Genomic DNA, 20,484 nt, shown 5'->3' with positions numbered 1-20,484 from the left:
CTTGAGCTGATTCAAAACTTTGCAAGTTAGCAAGGTATAAAATTAACCATCAAAAATCAACTGCCTGTTTTGCCAAATTGTAGATACAAATAGTGAGGCAGTGATTACCACATACTGTACTTGGCTGTGCTGTAGGGAAAAGAAAAACATGAGGGTCAGATCATATCCTGAACTCAAAGACATTCACAGAAAACGTGCAATATCTGTGATTAAATAAAAACAGATCACAAGCCAGGCACTATGTATCTATCAAGATGACAACTCTTTGTGATAATCTTTGGTTAAAATACCTACTAAATGTTTGAGAATAGTTTCAAATATAAGGTCCACTAGCATGGAAAGATAACAAGAAAGAGAGAAAAGAAGAATTTTCATTATTATTATAGGACACTACTGAGCTGAAGCTGAAGAATAAATAGAAAAAATGATCACTTTAGTGATGTGTGTGGGGGTGTGTTGCCCAGGGCTTGCTGAGTACCAGTACCTCAATTTGGTGGGAAAACAATAGTCTTTCTTAGGTTTGGAAAAACATCACATTAAGCAAAGTAAGCCAGACCCAAAGGAACACAGGCTCAATGGTTTCCCTCATTTGTAATAATTAATACACATCTAGAATTCTCCTAGCAGAGGATTACAAAAGCTCAATATCTAGATACATAAGGTCATATAAGATGAGACTAAATGAAAGGAACTCTAAGATATGGAAACCAGAGCTTTATCTTGTGTGATTGTTGTTGTTAGTGTACTATGTTATTTCTCTTCTCTTTTTTGCCATTTGGTTAATTTCATATTGTTACTGTATCTGACTTTGTTACTGGGTATATTGTATATTGTTTATTTGGAATAGGAAAGGGAAGGGGGGAAACTAGATGGTTGGGAGGGGATAGGGGAGAAAAATGTGGACAAAAACATAAAAAGGGGTAGCAATGTATGAGAAGTAATGCACCTACTGTAACCGCTATACACATTACCCCGACAATTAAAAAAATACTCTTTCTTCCAAAAAAAATCAACAGCCTTCCTGTATGCCAACAATGAGAGCAATGAGGAAACAATCAGAAAGCAAATCCTTTTGCAATTGCCTTAAAGGCAATAAGGTACCTATGAATTAACTAATGATGAAAAAGACCTTTTAGATGAAAACTTTAAAACCCTGAAAAAGGAAATTAAAGCAGAGATGAGGAAATAGAAAAACTTCCCATGCTCCAGGATTGGAAGAATTAACATCATGAAAATGACAATCGTGCCAAGGGCTATCTACAAATTCAATGCAATACCCATCAATATCCCAATGTCATTCTTTAAATAAATAAAAGAGGCAATTCAAAATTTCATATGGAATGATAAAAGACCCCATACAGTAAAAACAATTCATAGCAGAAAGAACAGGGCAGGAGGAATAATGAGAATAAACTTTAGACTCTATTACAGAGCTATAGTATCCAAAAACAGCTTGGTACTGGCACAAAAACAGGCCTGACAGCCAATGGAATAGAACTGAATACCAATGGATATAAACCCACAGACATATGGCCACCTAATCTTTGATAAGGGAGCAAAAAATAGAATGGAAGAAAGCCTCTTCAACAAGTGGTGCTGGCAGTATTGGATAAGCACCTGAAGACAACTAAAGTTGGATCCTTCTCAGTCACCCTGCACCAGGATTAACTCCAAATGGATCAAAGACCCGGAGGTAAAAGCAGATACACTGAAAACTTTACAATAAGGAATAGGAGATTTAAGAAAGTTTTGACCTCTGCCAAGGAGACCTTCACTTAATATGGTTTTTTCTAAGTCTTTCCATTTCCTAACAAATGGGGCGATGTCGTTTTTTCTGACAGCAGCATAGAATTTCATTGTGTACAAATACCACATCACAAAACAAAATTTGAGCCAAGTTATGTACATGCTTGTCATATAAAGCTTAGGTATATGAGATATGCTTAAGAAGCTAGATTATTGAATCGACAATATATGTTTATTAAAAATACAAACATGCTATATAGTATATGAAATAATTATGCCATGACCATGTGTAATAGAACTGATACAAAATCCAAATGTGTTTTCATATTTCACCATTAAATATATATAAAATCAAGCACATTTTCTTATTTCTGTTTGAGATATGTATATGTTCTTCACAAACTCTTTTTCCTTGTTTAGTTTTTAGCATTTATAAGATGTTCTGAAACTGTTCAGTTTAACTGTGCAGCCTCATGAAAGGATGAACTTAACCCTTAGGCTGCTATATGGGGGGTTTCATAGTTTTATTATATACACAATAATACTTGATGCCTAGCGTGGTAGCACAAAGACAAGAAATGGTGGAACAACAATATTCATTCTTTTGGAATACTGGAATTGTTTCTTCATGTATTAACTCAATATGATATCATTTCTTGATTTCATAATGTTAAGTTTATTAGAAAATATATCAAACGTTGAAGTGATGTTGTAATTCAATGTGGTATAGCATTAGAGATCACCAAAATACATCAGGGACAGTGCCCAGGTCTTGAGTTCAAGCCCCATGACCAAGAAGAAAAAAAAGAAAAAAGAAATGAGAATATGACACAATTTACATGCACCTCCATGCTAGACAATATTTCGTTCAGCTACTAAGAAAGCAAACACAACCTACTTGTTTTTGATTTTGCAGTGGATTCGTCAGGAAATATAAACAGATTAGAAAAAGGAAAAATTTAAATTAAGAGAAAGTAATTCTAAAATATTCATTAGATTTTTTAAAAATTGATTTTGGACAGAAAACTATATATTCTTGTAGAAATGTTTATAAAGAGAAAAATCTCTACTGACAAGATCATAAAATGATATCCTAATTGTTAATGTATAAAGAAGAGTTTATTTGGACCCATTCCTGTCTCTTTGGAGATACTTATCTAGTAATTTCCCTCTCGTCTCTTCTACATTGAATTAATCTTCCTTCATTGATTTGTTCTTTTTTTTGCCACAATCACACTTACACTTTCTCACTTGAGAGTATTTTAAAGTAATGTCCTTAATACTAATGTCAGCTTAAACCTTTTCCTTCCTTCTTTCCTTTTACTATAATGTAAAGGAGAAATTTTCACTGCATTTTTATCTTTTGCCTCACATCTAAAATTTCCCAAACTATCAAATGTGTTTATGAAGAATATTTAAAGATTCTTTAAACAAAATAAATCACATTTTTCTCTGCAGCATTTGATTCCTAGTTGTAATTCAGACAGCCCTCCCCTCTTTTTTGAAATGCATCAGTCACTCCCTGTGAACAAACACTCTAGAAATAACTTGTCATGCACTATTTTTTCAAATGTGTACTGTAAGTGCCTTTCTCCATAACTTTGTTTAAAGTACAGTGTTAGACTTACTTGTTTTTACTATCGCACTGTCATTTCTGAAATGATTTTTGGTGTCAAATTTACTGTTCTGTGAAACATTTTTTGTTATTGTTTTATCTCATTAATGGTTTAGTTCTCTACTTATAAGAACCCTTAATAGATTTTTCTTGATCCCCCAACTTCTTTATGAATTGTATCTTCTATTTCTTATAAAAGTATTTTAGGGGGCCTGGAGTTTGGCCTAGTGGTAGAGTGCTTGCCTAGCATGCACGAAGTCCCAGGTTCCATTCCTCGGCACCACATACATAGAAAAAAGCTGGAAGTGGTGCTGAAACTCAAGTGGTAGAGCTCTAGCCTTGAGAAAGTCCAAGGACAGTGCGCAGGCCCTGAGCTCAAGCCCAGGACTGGCAAAAAAAAGTATTTTAAAACTGTTTTTCCTCTACTGAAAAATTAAACAGGAGGTGCAAGGATTGATTTCTCAATTACATCTTACCCATAAAATGCACATGTGTGCATCCTATACCAAGATGATACATAGATTATAATTGATAAACACACTTTGAAATTACTGAAAGTTCATGCTTTTTATGGCTCACTCTTGGTGTTTTACATTTGATGGACAAAATGGTTGTTGTAGACACAGACTTTAAAATCCCTTTTGTAATGACCAAAAAGGAAATTCATTGAATTATATGGTATGAACATGTTTGCTTTTTATAAGAAATTACTGAACTATGCTGAAATATGTCCATAACATATAACAAAATGGAAACAACAAATAAAGCATTTATAACCTACATCTTTACTAGCATTTTACAGTTTTAGTGATGTGGATTTTGATAATTCTCATATATGTATAAAGAAATCTCATTGTTTCCATCGGGATTTCCATGAATACATATTTTGGAATATAATTTCACATTAGTTTATTTTATTTTGTTGTAAAGGTGATATGTAGAGTGCTTACATTTATATAACTATGGTAATGAGTACATTTATTTTTGAACGTTGTTACCCCCTCCTTTTTTCCCCCTACTCCTTCCCACAAGTTGTAGAGTTCATTTCCAACCTAGGGTCTTGTGGGTATCTCTGTTGCATTGGTTCACACTTTGTCCTTTGTTTCATCATTTTGTTATTTCCTTGCCCTTCCCCAAATCACCTAAACATATATATAAGACACATGGTACCAGAATCAAAATCAATGACTCAGGAATAAACCAAAGGGGAAGAGGAGGAAAATAAAGGAAATATGATTTCACATTCTTATTTGTCATTAAATTTTAAAACTCAGCACGTCACATTGCTAGCAAATTGGTATAATACATCCCTGTATGTGTCTTTGAAAGTAATTGTTGAGAAGACTGGCATGAGAATAAATAAATTGAATGAGTTCATACCATCTATTCACCTGAATTCCCAGGTGGAACCAAAAGGCAAACACAGGGAAAATTATCCTTCTTGAATCATTTTCACTGATCGTTCTACATTTTCTCTCCATGGTACATTTCTCCTTCTGATATTTAAAACAATATAATTCTACAGGTTAGGGGTTTTTCAAATAAAAAATTTGCACCAATGAGTTCATGAACTCAGACTTTGGCCTCAAATGGAATATTGTTCTAAATGTCTCCTTGGGTTTGAGGCTTTTGGCTTTGTCATAAATAACCCTTACATTATCCCCTAGCTTTCAGTCAACTAGTTTTCTGACAGTCCATGGGACTGAACTGAGGGCCGAGCACTGTCAGGCTTTCTGAAAGTTAAATCTCTGCCACTTGAGCCACAGCTTCACTTCAGGCTTTTTCTCTGTATGTAGTACCGTGGAATTGAACCTGTATTTTCATTCATGGTAGGCAAGCACTCTACGACTAGACCACACTCCTGGCCCCTCAGTCAACTATATTTTTAAAATATTGTTTAATGTACTGTAAGCAGTTCTTTGTTCTTTCATTATTTTTCTTCTTCAGTTTAACCCCTTTTGTCACTGTTTTTTATTTCACTACCCAGTGTATTGGATATGAGGTTATATGGCTTTGGGATAGGGAGGGGAACAACATAAATGGTGAGACAAAGAACAGAGGGTGAACCAATTTAACAATGCAACAGTGATACTTACAGGACACTATGTTGGAAATGAACTTTGCAACTTGGGGTAGGGATAGTGGGAGAAAATGTGGAAAGGGGTAACAATGAAAAGAATTGTACTAATTTTCTTACTTATGAAACTGTAACACATCTGTATATCATCTACAAGAGAGAGAGAATCAGACAAAGACAGAGACTGAGAGAACATGACCCCAAACAAGCAAAGCTTATGGCTAACTTCAGTGGGTGGTTCCTGTATCACTGAGCATGTGGTAGGAAAAGACTTTGTACTTTCAGTTCATTGTAAAGAATTAGCCCACAAATTTCTGCAGAACAGAAAGAAAGGAAAAGCACTGGAAAACAGGAAAAGCCTAATGCTTAACGACGTAGATTGGAAAGTATGGCTTTAAAAAGACAATTACTTAAAATACAAAAAAAAGAAAAGATAAGAAGATTCTGCAATATTGTCTAAAACCTAAACAGAAAACAAAGACAAAGGAGGGGCATTATGGGAATTTTCTGTAAGACTCTAAGAGGGAAAATTAGTATTTTAAAAACATGTCACTGTTTTTGGTCTTACATTGAGGTCTTCAGTCCATTACTTTTTATTTCTTTTTATTTTTTTTATTGTCGGGATAATGTATAGAGGGGTCATCGGGTAGTAGGTACATTACATTCCCATTGATACCCCTTCTCATGTTTTGTCACCATTTCTCTTGCCCACCCTGTCTCAATCATCTTGTTTTCACCACTTCAGTTTCCTATTTCAAATAAACAAGTAAACGTATATACAATATAGCAGGTAACAAAGTCAGATACAGTAACAACATGAGATTAACTAACCATAAGGACAAATAAAAAGAAGAGAAATACTATAGTACATTAAGAACAATCAAAAAAATAAATCTCTTGTTTCAATATCCTAGAGATCCTTTCAAATAGTATCATCCTATATGACCTTATGAACCTAGGTTTTGTGCTATTGTAATCCTCTGCTAGGAGAGTCCTAGGTGTGTACGAATTATTACGAATGAAGGAAACCATTGAGCTTATGTTCCTTTGGGTCTGGTTTACTTCATTTAATATGATTTTTTCCAAGTCGTTTCATTTCCTTAGGAATGGGGTGATGTCATTCTTTCTAATGGCAGCATAGAATGCCATTGGGTATAAGTATCACATCTTCTTGATCCAATCATCTACTGAGGGGCATCTGGGATGGTTCCATATCTTCACTATGGTAAATAATGCTGTAATGAACATCGTTGTGCTAGTGGCTTTAGTATGTCCTTGTTTCTGGACATTTGGGTAAATGCCAAGGAGTGGAATAGCTCGGATATATATCAGTTAGCTATTTTTCAAGTTTTCATATGTTGTAGGAATCCATATATGTATGTATATCATAAATTATATGTAATACATATTATATAATATATTACATTTATATGTAATAATATTATAATAACATATAGTATTATATAATATATACTTTTATATTGCATATTAGTGGATATTTATAAATTTATATAAAATGCAGGTAAATAATATAATTTTAAATATATTAAACCTAATTAACATATTATTTACTAGTTATATTATAAAAATATAACATATGTTAATAATTCAGTAATATAATATAACTTAATAAAATTATTTGTATGCTATGTATAATTATATAGTATGTTATACATATATTTTATTATATAATATATACTTATATATTATATATACATAATTTAAGTATCTAGTGGTTCTTTGGAAAACCTTGACAAACGTATTTAGACAACTACATGCAATTTGCTATGGGGTGTCATCCCATTGAAATAAATGTGTTAGCATTGATTTTGTCAACTAAATTAATGGTTTGTTGCATTGATTCAATAATTTGATTAAACCAAAAATGTGAGGCACTCTAGTTCAATAAATAAAATGTGCAAGCCAGCGTGGTGGCAAACGCCTGTAATCCTAGCTACTCAGGAAGCTGAGATGTGAGGATCACTGTTCAAAGCCAGCCTGGGCACTAAAGTCTGTGAGACTCTTACCTCCAATTCACCACTAGAAAACTGAAAGTGGTGCTGTGCTCAAGGGGTACATCAGTAGCTTGAGCTGAAGAGGTCAGGGACATTGTAAGCATCTATAGCATGTGCTATTTACTAAACTATATAACATAAATTTATTTGATTCTCTTAACTCATTGCAAACAGTTCCAGGGATTAGTGATTTTATATATGATGCTTTCAAACATTTTTTGCCAATCAATGAATATAACTGACATTATTTGTTGGCTGCTTTCTGGATTGGCAAAACTGCTGAGAGAAAAAAATAAACCGAACAATTTAGATCGCAGGCTAGAAGTATGAAAAAATATCCTAAAAGTTTATAAGAGTGGCCTAAAGAGGGATCTTCACTCATGCAGTTCTGTTGCTGAAGTTGTTTATGAAATTGGTGCAATTGTAACAATCTGAATTTTCAGTCTTTCATAGCATCTATTCTTAAAACAAGGGCACCAGTTTGTAAAGACTAATATAATTAAAATTGGTTCAATGATGTGTACCATTTAGCTATTCCTTTAGGAGTCTGGGGTCATGAAGCTCTGAAATTCTGTGAAAATTTTCCTTTCGACCAAAGAAGTGGCCTATCATCTCAGTGTTGGTGTCACCCTTTCCTCTCCCTTTCTATCAATTGCATGGACTTGTCTAGCTGTATATAATAGTTCTAATCTTGAATTGTTCATGAAATAATGATTGCCCCTTAGATGCCATTTCTATGCAAGATATCTCTAAATTCCCTCAGGATAAACCTCTACAAATACTTTTGGATTTCAGAGCAATAACCAGACTCAAATCTTAGCAGGATCCTAAAAGGGGTTTCACATTGTGACAAATAAGAACATATGTTTTCCCCTTCAAAATAAAACTATATGAATTTTCTAAATTAGACAAGTGGATATCTGGACAACATACATAGAAGAAATTATTTGGAATGTGGCCTAATGTTGGAAGGAACAAGAATTTGAATCAGGCTGAACTCTGAAATGATGGCAGTAGTCAGAGATTCTTTATTTGGCATTGTCTGAGGAGTTAAAGATGTGATTTTTTCTTGGTAGATTGGATGAAATACGCATAAAAATGTCCCACTGTAACAAACTGGACATTACTTATGTCTCTTGAATTAACAGAGACGAAAAGGTTATAATACTAGTGAAAAATTTGAGGGCTACATGGGATTTTCAAAGTAAAACATACATTGCGTAGGTCCAAAAGACAGAGCTGAATTCAATATATTTGTGTTGGGAACTGTAACATCTTTGAAGAGATCTGAGTGTTGTTCTATGTAGACCAGTCTTACCATGGAAATATATATGTAAACACATCCATGAACAAATCTTTTGTCAGGTGACACTCTGCATCTCATCAGAATTGTGCAAATAAGGAATACATTAGCATGTGCAACTTATTTACCTTATAAAACCAAAGCCAAACTAAGAAATGTTTCTCTATAAATTTACGCTACTTGGTATTTCATTATATTAGGAAAATGCATTAATGGGTTATTTCTATTCTCTTCAATTCGGATTTGATTTAGCAATCCTCCAGTTTTCTGAAAATAAAATTATTTATTTTGAATCTTTCACTGAAATATATACGGGAGACTTTAAGTTTCCACCTACTAATTGATTACCTTATATGCCATAACTTTCGATAAAATGTGTTTAAATTTTCACTCATTTTTGTGGGCTGAAACACCGGGATTGGGCTCTGTCCCTGAAATATTTTGCTCAAAGATAGCATTCTTCCACATTGAACCAAAAATGTAACTTCTGGTGTTGTGCAATTAACTGGCAATAAATGTCTCATGGACATTCCTGACCATGCCAGCTTTGGAAGGCAATAATCACATCTAAGCATTCTGAGAAGCTAGGATTTCAGGTGCAAGTGACCAGTGGTAGGAAATATTTAAGTTCCTGAAAGTTTCCTCTTAACTACTTCTCTGATTTATATTATGTATATATTTGCTATTGAATTTCCACATATTGTACCTAGTTTTTCCCCTTCTACTTTAATTGATTATAAGACTATTACAAATTTATTTTTAAATTTATTAACATGCAACTTATAATCTGTAATGTGGTGCATCTTATAATCTATAATGCAATTTGTCTTATCAAGTGTTTTTTTTTAATTTTTTTTTGCCAGCCCTGGGCTTGAGCTCAGGGCCTGAGCACTGTTCTTGGACTTTCTCAAGGCTAGAGCTCTACCACTTGAGCCTCAACACCACTTCCAGCTTTTTTCTATGTATATGGTACCAAGGACGCGAACCCGGGTCTTCGTGCATGCTAGGCAAGCACTCAACCACTAGGCCAAACTCCTGGCCTTATCTAGTGTTTTTATTTGATAAAAAGTATATTTTTGAATAAACAATTTTGTTTTTTTCTGATATATCCACTTGATGATCATTTCAGGCCATCTATGTACTTATTGATTTTTCTGACTGCTGAATCTTTTGAATTATGACAGAAATTTCATTTTATTTATTTTATCTTATTTTTATTGCATTTGTTGTCTGGATAACATACAGAGGGGTTGCAGTTACATTCATCAGGTAGTGTGTATATTATTTCTTGAATATTGATATCCCTTCTCATGTTTTCAGCCCACTTTTCCACCCAAACACTTCCCAATCATCTTACTTTCCCCTCCCCTTCCCTATTTCAAATAAACAAACGTATATACAATATACCAGGTAACAAAGTCAGATACAGTAACAACATGATATAAAACATAAAGAGGGAAAAAAGATAAGAAATAACTTCATATATTACTCTTGTTTCCATATCCTTGAGTTCATTTCAATTATTCTCCACATTTGAGCATATTTGAATTCATCTGTCTTTCAATGAAATTCTGAAAGCTTTTTATTCTTTTTTTTAGGGGGGGAAGTCCTGTGCCTTGAGTTGAAAGTATTTTTAATTCACAAAATGTGAACATTTTATTTTTAAAAAACACATGTGTTAATAACGGTTATTGCTGTGCAGGAGACATGGTTCAAATGGAAGGGTGCCTTCTTTTTTATTTAAGCATCAAATATTGGATTCATCCTCAAGTAAAACAAAAGATAGCAATATAAATTTTATCATACATCAGGTTTTTCATTGGCTGTTCTGTTTGCCTGTTTATTTTGGGTGGGAGATGAGGTTCCTTGACTTGCCATTTTTCTTGAATTTTTGTAGATTATTCTGCCTACATTAGGAAGTAAATGTAAGTCTAATATCATGAAGATAATAATTTTAAGATAAGAGCCAACCTATAGCTCTATAATCACACAAAATTTACAGGTTCACAATCTTGCAAAGGTATTTCTCACTCTCTCTCTCTTCTTTTGTAGATTTAAAAAGAGATCCACACCACCACCAAAACGAATTTTAAGGCAAAAATCAACCTGATTCCTATGAGGGTTATATCAATGTAGATGAAAATTATACCTCCACAAATACAGATACAGTCTAGGTCAACAAGAAAACACTGTAGATCATCAAATGAAGTAAGGAGCAGAGACCAGAATTAGGTATAAAAAAGGCAAGAGGAGAAAATAAGAAAAAGGAATGTAGGGAAGAAAATGAATATAGGGACGATAACCTGACCTAAAATCAGAGAAAAGGAAAAAGAATGAATAAAAAAAATTAAATGTAGTGCTCGTTTCGGCAGCACATATACTAAAATTGGAATGATATAGGGAAGATTATCATGGCCCCTGTGCAAGGATGACATGAAAATTCGTGAAGCATTCCATATTTTTGCGCTCAGACTGAAGCTCGCAGATCCATCCCACAACCCACTGTGAGGCACTGGTTGGGGTGAGAGATAGTCGTGTAGCAACACATAAGTTTTATCTAATACTTTCCAAACTTTGTACTCAAATACGCTACCTACTTACCAACTTAGGTCAGTTATCCTCATGCTATACCTTTTCTTCATTACTATAATAATCTTACACTCCTACGTTAATCCTCTTGTACCTCCCCTGATCTCTCTCATTCTATTTTTCTATCTCTGGTCCTCTGTTCATTTTCAACCCGTATAATGCATGGATCTGCCTTTGATGGCTGTTGAGCAACACTGTATATCTAGGTGATCAATTATACTCTAGCTCCAGAGGGACTTAAATACAATAGAAATTGTATTGAGAGGCTTATTGTTTTGGTCATAAATCACTTATCAGTGGTTGTATTAGACTGGTCTGTAAGTGCACAAAAAGAAAGAGAGAGTGATAATACCTATCAAAAATTGTGAACATCTAGTGACTGCCAGCTAAAGAGGTCTAGGTTGGTTATACCTGAAAAACTACAATCGTGTTTAGTATTAATCTTGCTCGCATTTTCAAATGGGCAGAACAAGAAACTGAAGAAAAATGTCAAATCAAGAAACAACATCCCCCACCCAATAGAAACAGACAATGAAACAATCACTGGCAAACCTAGAGGAGAGTCTTCCAAGTGCTATACAAATGCAACTGATAAACATAATTAATGAAAAGTGTGAAAATATAAAGAAAGGGATAAGGGAGGAAGCCATAGCTAAACAAGAGGAAACCATAAACAAGGTGATAGGTGAAAAAGAAGAAGCCATAAAGGAGGCCATAATAAAGGATTTTCAAAGAAAAATGGATGAAATCATAGACTCTACAAATAAAAAGGTGACCGAACTCCAACAAATGTCCAAAGAAAATAAAGCTACTGAGCTAACCACTCAAATGGAAATCAAGGGGTTAAAGAAATCCATACATGATCTAAAAGAAGAGATGCAAGGCATCAAAAATGAGCAATTAGAAGCAAGGGAGATGAAAAATAAAGTAGATAGCTTTGATAGTAGTTTAGACAATGCAGAAGAGAGAATTTCCAGGGCTGAAGATAATTTAGTTGTTATAGACAAAGAACCAGAAAACGAGTCAATCCAAATCTAGGAAATATGAGAGAGCGCTTCAGGAGGTCCAAGATACAATTAGGAAACCTAATTTAAGGCTAATTGGTATTGAGGAGGGTCTGGAGAAAGAGGTCAAAGGTATTGGAAATATACTTCAGGGAATCATCTCAGAGAATTTCCCAAATATCCAGAAGGGCAGGCCCATCCAGATACAAGAAACTTTTAGAATCCCAAACAGACCTGACCAGAAAAGAACATCCCACCGCCACATTGTAATCCGTACTGGATGAATAGAGACCAAAGAAAGGATCCTAAAGGCAGCCAGGGAAAAGGTATCAATCACCTATTAAGGCAAACCAATAAGAATAACCCCAGATTTCTCAGCGGAGACCATGGAAGCAAGAAGTGACTAGAAGCACATATGTCATGCCCTTAAGTCAAGTAACTACCAATCAAGAATACTGTACCCAGCTAAGCCCTCATTCATAACTGAGGGAACAATAAAAACATTCCATTCCAGGGAAAAGCTGCAACAATATGTAGCAACAAAACCAACACTACAGAAAATTCAAAGAGATGTTCTACACATAGAAAACCAAAATAAATGCAATATAGGGAAAGAAATGGCACCTAAACATCATACCATTTAAGGACCACAAGAACTCTCAAGACACAGGCCCTAATAAAAGCTTTTAAAAATGGTAGGAACTAATAAATATCTCTCAATCCTAACTCTCAATATCAATGGACTAAACTCTCTAATTAAACGGCATAGGCTGTCTAGTTGGATCAAAAAGCAAGATACATCGTTCTGCTGTCTTCAAGAGACACATCTTACCCAAAAAAACAAACATCTTTTGAAAGTGAGAGGCTGGAATGAACTCTATCAAGCTAACGGCCCCCATAACCAGGCTGGAGTTGCCATTCTCACATCAGATAAATTAGACCTCAAACTAAAATTAGTTAGAAAAGACAAAGAAGGTTACTACATACTACTAAAGGGATCTTTCCTCCAGGAAAATATAACGATCCTAAATATCTACACACCCAATTCCAGAACTCCAAACTTCATCAAGCAAACTTAACATTCACTGAAACCATACATATATAGAAAAACAGTGATTGTTGGTGACTTTAACAAACCACTCTCACCTATGGACAGATCAACAAGGCAAAAACTCAACAGAGAAACCTTAGAACTGAACAACTATATAGACCAATTAGATCTAACAGACATCTGCAGAATATTCCACCCAGCAACAACACAATATACGTTTTTCTCAGCGGCACATGGAACATTTTCCAAAATACACCACATCTTAGGCCATAAAACAAACCTGGACAGATTCAGAAATACTGAAGTTATTCCCTGCACGCTCTCAGACCACAAACACATCAAATTGGAATTGAACACACATCTCCACTGATGAAAACCCTGTAACTCATGGAGACTGAACAACACATTGTTCAATCACCAATGGGTCATCGAAGAGATCAGAACAGAAATCCAACAGTTCATGAAATTTAACAATAAAGAGCACACAAAATATCAACTCCTCTGGGTCACAGCAAAGGCAGTACTCAGAGGAAAATTTATAGCGCTGAGTGACTGCAAAAAACAAGTTGGAAAAATCACAAACCAATAAGTTAATGTTTCACCTTAAGCTCCTGGAAAAAGAGCAAAAAAACCAGTCCTAACCCCAGTAAAAGGAAGCAAATTATTAAAATCAAACCAGAATTAAATGATTTGGAATCCAAAAAGTCTATATAAAGAATCAACAAAACAAGGAGTTGGTTCTTTGAAAGAATTAACAAAATTGACAAACCCGTAGCAAATCTTACCAAAAAAAGAAGAGAGCATACCGAAAAAAACAAAATCGCAGACAAAAATGGTAAAATCACTACAGAAATTACCAAGATCCAGAATACCATGAGGGAATGCTTCTCAAACCTTTACGCTAACAAATTTGAGAATCTAGAAGAAATGGATGAATTCCTAGCAAATATTAACATACCCACACTGAACCAAGAAGAACTAACCCAACTAAACAGGCCTATTTCAAGCTCTGAAATGGAAATGGCAATATGAGAACTTCCACCTAAGAAAAGCCCAGGGCCAGATGGATTCACAGCTGAATTCTATAAGGTCTTCAAAGCAGAGCTCACACCAATATTCCTCAAGATCTTCAACGAAATTGAAAATGAAGGTTTTTTACCAAGCTCATTCTATGAAGCCAGTATAATCCTCCTCCCCAAACCAGACAGAGATTCATCAAAGAAAGAGAACTGTAGGGGCCGGAAGTTTGGCCTAGTGGTTAAAGTGCTTGCCTAGCATGCATGAAGACCCGGGTTCAATTCCTCGGTACCACATACATAGAAAAAAGCGGCCAGTGGTGCTGAGGCTCAAGTGGTAGAGCTCTGGCCTTAAGAAAGTCCAAGGACAGTGCTCAGGCCCTGAGCTCAAGCCCAGGGCTGGCAAAAAAAAGAAAGAGAACTGTAGACCTATATCTTTGATGAACATCGATGCAAATGTTCTCAACAAAATACTGGCCAACTGTCTACAACAATTTATCAAAAAATCATACACTATGATCAAACAGGATTCATCACAGGGAGGCAAAGCTGGTTCTGCATACGCAAATCAATTAATGTAATTCAACACATCAACAGGAGCAAGGAAAAAAATCACATGATTGTCTCAATAGATGAGGAAAAGGCATTTGACAAGATCCAACACCCCTTTATGTTAAAAGCTCTGGAGAAACTAGGAATCCATGGAACATTCCTCAGTAAAATAAAGGCTGTGTATGACAAACCCACATCTAGTATTAGACTTAATGGTGAAAATCTAAAGCCATTCCCACTACAATCAGGAATGACACAAGGATGCCCACTCTCTCCACTCCTCTTTAACATAGTATTAGAATTCCTAGCCAGTGCAATAAGGCAAAGAGCAAGCATAAAGGGGATCCAAATAGGGAAAGAGGAAATAAAACTATCCCTCTTTGCAGACGACATGATTCTGTATTTAAAGAATCCTATAGACTCTACTCCCAAGCTCCTTGAGCTGATTCAAAGCTTTGGAAGGGTAGCAGGCTTATAAAATTAACCCTCAAAAATCAACTGCCTTCCTCTATGTCAACAGTGAGAAGAACGAGGCAATAATCAGGAAAGCAACTCCTTTTGCAATAGTCTCAAAGAAAATAAAGTACCTAGGAATTAGCTTAAGTGAGAATGTAAAGGACCTTTTTGATGAAAACTTTAAAACACTAAAAAAGGAAATTAAAGCAGAACTAAGGAAATGGAAAATCTCCCATGCTCCTGGATTGGAAGAATCAACATTGTGAAAAATGACAATCTTGCCAAGAGCTATCTACAAATTCAACGCAATATCCGTCAACATCCCAATGGCATTCTTTAAAGAAATAGAAGAGGCAATCCAAAATTTCATATGGAATAATAAAAGACCCCGTATAGCAAACACACTTCTTAGCAGAAAGAACAGCATCCGAGGAATTTCAATTCCAAACTTTAGACTCCATTACAGAGCTATAATTATCAAAATAGCTTGGTACTGGCACAAGAACAGGCCTGAAGACCAATGGAATAGATCTGAGGGCCCAGATATTAAACCCCAGACCTATGGCCACCTAATCTTTGACAAGGGAGCCAAAAAAACAAAATGGAAGAAAAACAGCCTCTTCAACAAGTTGTGCTGGCAGAACTGGTTAAGCACCTGCAGAACACTAAAGTTGGATCCTTCTTTGTCACCCTGCACTAGAATTAACTCCAAATGGATCAAAGACCTGGAGGTAAAAGCTGACACACTGAAAACTTTACAAGAAGGAATAGGAGATACACTAGGCCTCCTTGGCACAGGTCGAAACTTTCTTAATAAGGACCAAGAATCACAGCAAATAAGAGAAAGATTGGATAAGTGTTACTGCATTAAAGTGCAGAGCTTTTGTATGGCAAAAGACATAGCTAGTAAATTAAGTAGGAAGCCTACAGAGTGGGAGAAGACCTTCACCAACCAAACAGCGGACAAAGGCCTCATATCTAAAATATATCAACAGCTCAAAAAATTGAATCACTCCCAAACTAATCCCCGAAGTAACAACCATCCCATTAAAAAATGGGCTAAAGACTTAAAGAGAGTCTTCTCTGAAGAAGAAACAAAAATGGCACATGAAGAAATGCTCAACATCTCTGGTCATAAAAGAAATGCAAATCAAAACAACTCTAAGATTCCACCTCACTCCAGTTAGAATGGCCAGGATCAAGAAAACTAATAACAACAGATGCTGGAGGGGATGTGGCCAGGAGGGATCACTACTACACTGTTGGTGGGAGTGAAAACTCGTTCTACCACTATGTATAGCAATATGGCAGTGCCTCAAAAGGCTAAACATAGAACTCCCCTATGACCCAGCAATTCCACTACTTGGCATTTACCCAACCATCCAGAAACTAGGGCATGCTAATTCCACTACCACAACAATGTTCATTGCAGCATTATTCACCATAGCAAAAATATGGACCCAACCTAGATGTTCCTCAGTTGATGAGTGGATCAACAAGTTGTGGTATTTGTACACAATGGAATTCTATGCTGCTGTCAGAAAAAATGACATCCTCCCATTTGCTAGGAAATGGAAATTTAGAAAAAATCATATTATGTGAAGTAAGCCAGACTCAAAGGAAATTAGGCTGAATGGTTCCCCTCATTTATCATAATCAGTAGAAACCTTGGGCTCTACTAGCAGAGATCTGCAATAGAGCAAAACCTTGATACATAGGGCCATATAGTATGAAGCTAATTGAAAAGACCTCCAGGATATTGAAACAAAAGCCATACAATGAATGATTGTTGTCCTTAATGTCCTATGTTATCTCTCATCTCCTTTGCTGTCCCTTGGTTATCTCATATTGTTACAGTATCTCACTTTGTTATCTGATATATTTGAATTATTTGTATTTGGTATTTGAAATTGGATAGGGAAGGGGGGAAAACCAAGACGGGAGAGTGGGGGGTGTAATGGGGACCAAGACATGTGAAAGTGTATCAATATATGTGAATTAATGCACCTTCTATCTGGCAAATATCATGTAACCCTTTAATAACTACAATAAAAAATAAATTTAAAAAATTTAAAAAATATTTATATATATAAAAAGAAACAATAATAAAAAATTTAAAATTATGGCAATTTAACACAGTAATGCTATAATTATAAACACTAAGATTGAAAAATAGGAGACATAGGAATCAAAGCATAGACAGAATTAGGTATTCACACAATAAAGGAGAAAGCCTACTATTTGCTGTCTACTATGTTTCTAGGAGTAAACAGAACAATGGTGATGTAGAAAAGGGGAAGGAAAAATGAAGACATGGAACCAACCCAGGTGCCCCTTAGTTGATCAGTGGATCAACAAGATGTGATATCTATATGCAATGGAATTCTATGCTGCAGTCAGAAAGAATGAGATCACCCCATTTGTAAAGAAATGTAAAGACTTAGAAAAAATCATATTAAGTGAAGTAAGCCAGACTCAAAGGAACATAGGCTCAATGGTTTCCCTCATGTGTCATAATCAGTAGACACCTTGGGCTCTCCTAACAGAGATTTACAATAGAGCAAACTGTAGATTCATAAGGCCATATAGAATGATGCTAAATGAAAGGCCCTCCAGGATATAGAAACAAAAACCATATAATGAGTGATTGTTGTCCTTAATGTACTATGTTACCTCTTATCTCTTTTGCTGTCCCTTGGTTATCTCATATTGTTACAGTATTACACCTGGTTATCTGATATATTGTATATATGTATATTTGGTTATTTGAAGTCAGATAGGGCAGGGAAGAAAACAAGAAGAGGGGCTGGAGTGGAGGGAGGGAAATGTGGACTAAGACAGGGAAAGGGTATCAATGTATGTGAAGTAACACACCATCTATCTGGCAAATATAATGTAACTCTTCTATTAATTACAATAAAATATGTGAAAAAGAATGAAGAAAAATGAGCAAAAGGGGAAAAATAAAAAATGAAAAAGTAGTAAAATTTTTTTAAATTTGGAAAAAAATTCTTCAGTTTATTTGGGGGATTTAGTGTCTCCCCTATGTCTAGTATCCAGTCTCTTGATGGAGCTTCTGATTTCCTTGTGATGATCACTTTTCCTTTGGCTTAGCTGATATTTCCATTCAGTTTGATTGAGAAGGCAGACAAAGTTCTGCCTTAAAGAATTTGGGTCTTTGTTACTTTTCTCCAAGGCTAATTTACTGCTAGGGTGATATTGTTTGAGTGTCCCACAGGATGGATTGGATTTTTCTGTAGCTTAAATATGGGTGGGGTTGTATCCTATCTGGAATCAGAGGCTTTTCCCAGAGGAGCTAGCACTGGGAAAGAGAGTGAGAGAGCTGGGAATGGTGGATCATGCCTGTAATCCTAGCTACTCAGGAGGCTAAGATCTGAGAACCAAGGTTCAAAGCCAGTCCGGGCAGTAAAGAACTTGAGACTCTTACCTCCAATTAATCACTAGAAAATAGTAACTAGGGCTGTGGCTCAAAGGGTAGGGCAGTAGCCTTGAGCTGAAGATGTCAGGGACAGCTCCCAGGCTCAGAATATAAGCCCTAGGACCTCCCCTCCCCCCCAAAAAATAGGTAGAAGATTCCTGCTGACCCAGCCTGGAATCACTATTTTCTTTTCACTTTTAGAGCCAGCTCAACTGAGAGTGGCCAAAGGGTAGGACCACCTCTGGCCTGTGAGGAAAGCTGCCTTCTCCTGGGAGGAGTCTCTTCCTCCAGGTCAGGGACCAGTTCTCAGGTTGATTTGACACTGGTAACTACCTTTGCCCTGTTGAAAAATGGGGCTGCTGTCATGGCTTCTCAAGCTTGAATTATCTGCTAACTGGTTTGACAGTTTCTCTGCCAGTATCCAAAATGGAATTGTTCTCAGCTTGTAGGGTAGGGACTACTTTCTCAATACTATTCTGCGAGGAGTGATAATGTCTTTTGTGAGGTACTCAAGCTTTCCCTTGGTTTTTGGGACCATCCATAATCGGTGTCCATAATCTGTGTGCCAAGCTGGATGAAGATCTCTGCTCGTAGTCACCCAGGCCACACTGCAGTTAAGTGAATTGGTGAGGGTTCAGACTCTAGTCCCTTTGTCCTGGAGCTACTGCTCTGGGGATGAGAGCTGCCGCTGCTGTTGCTGCTTCTGCAACCTCCACTGCTGAAATGTGGCCTCAAAACTGTCTTCTTACGCAGGATGCCTAATTTTATACTCTCTGGCCTAAATCTCTGTACTATTATTGCTCACTTTGTGTGACTCTTCAGCCATGAACTTTTTGCTAGAGTGTGAAAAGTGGTTTTATGGTGAGAGCTCATATATTATCAACCGGAACCTCTGCCATCTTCTGACATATTTTCTGTATGTCACATTTCCTTATTCCGTTCATCCACTGAGGGACATCTTGATCGATCTTGTATGTTAGCTATGGTAAATAGTGTTTCAATGAACATGGTTGTACTGTTGACTTCCATGTGCCCTGGCTTGTGGTCCATTAGAAAAATTTCCAAAAACTACTTGATAAAAGAAATTACATCAAATTTAAGAGTTTCTGCATGGTGAAGAACACAGGAAAACAAGATAAGTGGAAAGTCTACAGAATGGAAGGAAGCATATATTTAATAGCTATGCATCAAACAAGGGCTTCATGTCAAAACTATACTAAGAATTCAAAAATATTAAACTTCCCCTAAGATAAACACTCAAAAACTCAACATTCCAACCAGTAATTGAGACAAAGACTTAGAGAGAGAGCTCTCCGGGGAATAGGTAAGAACGGTGAATCTCATTAAGAAGTCTTCAGCATCTCTGGACAGAAAACAAATGCAAACCATAACAACATTGAGAATCCATGTCTTTAATTTAAAAGTGTATTTCCACACAGTTTTTTTTCTAGTGTAGTGGAATGTCACTATTCAAAACTCTGACATATAGTTCTTCTACTCTAATTGATTATAGCTTTCTTTCTTGCTTCACCAGTTCTTGTATTTTGGTCATTCATTTTTATTTTGAGAATTGCAGTTTTAATTAAATATTTCATCAGATTCCATTTTCACTGTTTTCGTG

At 35.8% G+C, this 20,484-nt stretch overlaps 1 non-coding gene across 1 annotated transcript; it reads left to right on the top strand.

The window, feature by feature from the left end:
- Positions 1 to 11,112: 11,112 nt before the first annotated feature.
- Positions 11,113 to 11,219, top strand: LOC150041149 (U6 spliceosomal RNA). The gene has a single exon (XR_016533977.1). It is a non-coding gene; the product is annotated as a U6 spliceosomal RNA (small nuclear RNA).
- The last annotated feature ends 9,265 nt before the right edge of the window (positions 11,220 to 20,484 follow it).

Source organism: Megascapheus bottae, chromosome X (genome assembly GCF_031878675.1).
Source record: "Megascapheus bottae isolate mThoBot1 chromosome X, mThoBot2.hap1, whole genome shotgun sequence".
In the NCBI taxonomy this organism is placed as follows: Eukaryota; Metazoa; Chordata; class Mammalia; order Rodentia; family Geomyidae; genus Megascapheus; species Megascapheus bottae.
The sequence above is the reverse complement of the archived record's forward strand: the minus strand, read 5'-3'. Positions and strand labels throughout refer to the sequence as shown.